Below are 3,556 nucleotides of genomic sequence, written 5' to 3' on the forward strand. Positions count from 1 at the left end.
AGGAAAGGAGAAAAAGCATTACCATAACTAAATAATCTCCACCTATAGCTTGACCCTTCTAGTTTTGATGGATAAGGAATGGTACACTTCCTCTAGGTTGAACAAATATAAAAACATAGTTTTAACTCGGGAGGAAACAAAACAATCAAGTCCTTTTGGCTGGAGGGGGGCGGTCCAATGTTAGAACCAATCTCCATGCTTTTCAGTCCTAAAATGATGTGAATGTTTGGCCCTTCCTATTGAGACAAATAGAGTCATTTATAAAAGATGCTTTCAGACTGGGTTCACCTTCTCATGTCTACTCCTTATGGAAAGAAGAAAAAAATGTTACAAATGATTTTACAATAGCTTTGCTGGATAGAAATGGCAGGGCTTGGAGGTAAGAAGATTTGTTGATGGCTGGAAGAGCCCAAGTGTTTTTGCTCACTCTTACAGACAACGGAGCCTGTATAGGAGATATGCAGAGGGAGGTATATGGAGATGGAGAATGAGAGGTAGGAGGTTGATAGGAAGCAAAGAAAGGAAAATAAATGATACATGATTTAATGTATGTACAGATTCAAGATTATAGATATTTCCATCAGATATAGATCTCATTTCTGAATATATCAGGAAGTAGATCTTGTTTAAGGGAAATGATATCTTTTGTTTGGGCATGTAAAAACATGTTTACATACATATGTATTTGAGGCATTATTAAATACAAAAAACGCACAGATCTTAAGTATTCATTTGGTAAGCTTTGACAATTGGCTATATTCATGTAACCACTAAAACACACATGCACACACACACACACACACACACACACTTCTGGACTTTCCAATCCCACATGTACGGAGCTTGGAAGTTGCCAACCTGTCTTAACAAGTAAAAAGCTGAACAGACTGAAAATCATCTTTTTAGTTCCATCAGAAAAGGGAAGACACAGGGCACCACTACTCCTAAAATTAGAGGGGCAGAATCCTATAGGTTACTAGAGGAGAGACTCATGAACAGAAACCACCACAGGAACCAGTGCTGGAAATGAACACTTGAACTATCAATGATAAACTGCTAGAGGCCCAGTGTGGACAATTCTGAGAGTTAAAAACTTCAGAAGGGTGCTCACTTCGGCAGCACGTATACTAAAAATTGGAACGATACAGAGAAGATTAGCATGGCCCCTGAGCAAGGATGACACGCAAAAACTTCAGAAGGACCTAGTCTGAGGGGGAGCCACAAAAATGCTCTAAAATTTATCTCCAGGAACTTGATGAAGTTTCCACAGTAAATTTCAGGTAAAGTCATCTCACATTTATAGCAGGGAGAAGGAAAGAGAGCCATTTTGAAATACACTATTCTATTCTTTTGAAAAAGCCTGACCTCAGGGGAAACTAGTTAACCAGAACGTAACCTGCTGGGGTATTATCGGAACCTAACTCACCTGGGGAAGAGAAATATCCAACTCCAGCTGGCTTTAGCCTACCAAGTGGTGTAAAGAGAAATAATTCCCCCACTCAACCCAGCCATCCTCTCCAACTTGGGTAGGGGTTACTGGAGAAACACGTGTGAAGTGCATAGTCCAGAGGCAAGGGTCACTAAAAGATGGAGACCAAACCACAGTATTGTAGCTTCCTTTACCCACCACGCCCGCCTTACCACATTACTAAGGGCCTATTTGCAGCAATTCCTTTGAGCCTGTATGTAATATTTTCTTGATAGCCAGGAACAAAGTATAGCAAAAAGGCAAAAAAAAAAAAAAAAAAAAAAAAAAAAAACAACCCACAACTAAACAAAACATATTTTGAAAAGACAGAGCAAGCACCAGAACCAGATATGGCAGAGTTGGAACTATCAGACTGGGAATTTCAACAATTATGATTAATATGCTAAGAGCTCTAATGGGTAAATTAGCATGCAAGAATAGATGGATAATATAAGTAGAGAGCTGGAAATCCTAAGAAAGAACTAAAAAGAAATGCTAGATATCAAAAACACTGTAAGCAAATGAAGAATGCCTTTAATGGGCAAATTAGTAAATTGGAAACAACCAAGGAAAGCATCTCCGACCTAGAGGATTTATCAACAGAAAACTCAAAAGCCAAAAGGCAATGAAAAACTACTGAAAAAACAAGACTTAATTCCCAAGAACTGTGGACAACTACAATTGTGTAACCTGTGTGTAATGGGAATATTAGAAGGAGGAAAGAGAAAGAAGAAATATATAAGTAAATCAGTAATGATTAAGAATTTCCACAAGTTAATGTCAGACACCAAACCACAGATCTAGGAATCTCTGAGAACCCTAAGGGCATAAAAAGAAGAAAAAGGAGAGACCCTGGAATAAAAAGAACCTGGAGTCTGCCTTATGGGTGGTCTCTCAGGTCTTCTTTTACCCTGTACCTTGTTTCAGGGAAAAGGACCTTGTGCTTAGGTGAAGCCTCACATGCCTCCTGGGAGATCTTTCTCAGCTCTCCTTTCTTGATCTCTTTTGAAAATGTACTTCTATTTTTTGGAACAGCTTGAGAAGGATAGGTATTATCTCTGCTTTAAATGTCTGGTAGAATTCCCCAGGGAAGCCATCTGGTCCTGGACTCTTATTTGTTGGGAGATCTTTGATAACTGATTCAATTTCTTTGCTGGTTATGGGTCTGTTCAAGTTTTCTATTTCCTCCTGATTGAGTTTTGGAAGTGTGTGGGTGCTTAGGAATTTGTCCATTTCTTCCAGGTTGTCCAGTTTGTTGGCATACAATCTTTCATAGTATTCCCTGATAATTGCTTGTATTTCTGAGGGATTGGTTGTAATAATTCCATTTTCATTCATGATTTTATCTATTTGGGTCCCTCCCTTTTCTTTTAGAGAAGGCTGGCTAGAAGTTTATCAATTTGTTTATTTTTTCCAAAAACCAACTCTTGGTTTCATTGATCTGCTCTACAGGTTTTTTAGATTCTATATTGTTTATTTCTGCTCTGATCTTTATTATTTCTCTTCTGCTGGGTTTGGGGTGTCTTAACTGTTCTGCTTCTATTTCCTTTAGGTGTGCTGTTAGATTTTGTATTTGGGATTTTTCTTGTTTCTTGAAGATAGGCCTGGATTGCAATGTATTTTCCTCTCAGGACTGCCTTCGCTGCATCCCAAAGCATTTGGATTGTTGTATTTTCATCTTCATTTGTTTCCAAATATTTTTAAATTTCTTCTCTAATTGCCTGGTTGACCCATTTATTCTTTAGTAGGGTGTTCTTTAACCTCCATGCTTTTGGAGGTTTTCCAGACTTTTTCCTGTGGTTGATTTCAAGCTTCATAGCATTGTGGTCTGAAAGTGTGCATAGTATGATCTCAATTCTTGTATACTTATGAAGGGTTGTTTTGTGACCCAGTATGTAATCTATCTTGGAGAATGTTCCATGTGCACTCGAGAAGAAAGTATATTCTGTTGCTTTGGGATGCAGAGTTCTAAATATATCTGTCAAGTCCATCTGATCCAATGTATCATTAAGGGCCCTGGTTTCTTTATTGATCCTGTGTCTAGATGATCTATCCATTTTTGTAAGTGAAGTATTAATGTCCCCTGCA

At 38.2% G+C, this 3,556-nt stretch overlaps 1 non-coding gene across 1 annotated transcript; it reads left to right on the top strand.

Annotated features, from left to right (window-relative positions):
• Positions 1-1,103: 1,103 nt before the first annotated feature.
• LOC128775727 (U6 spliceosomal RNA) lies at positions 1,104-1,211 on the top strand. The gene has a single exon (XR_008420707.1). It is a non-coding gene; the product is annotated as a U6 spliceosomal RNA (small nuclear RNA).
• Positions 1,212-3,556: the final 2,345 nt, after the last annotated feature.

This window comes from Panthera pardus, unplaced genomic scaffold (assembly GCF_024362965.1).
Source record: "Panthera pardus isolate Hobbes unplaced genomic scaffold, ASM2436296v1 HiC_scaffold_8, whole genome shotgun sequence".
In the NCBI taxonomy this organism is placed as follows: Eukaryota; Metazoa; Chordata; class Mammalia; order Carnivora; family Felidae; genus Panthera; species Panthera pardus.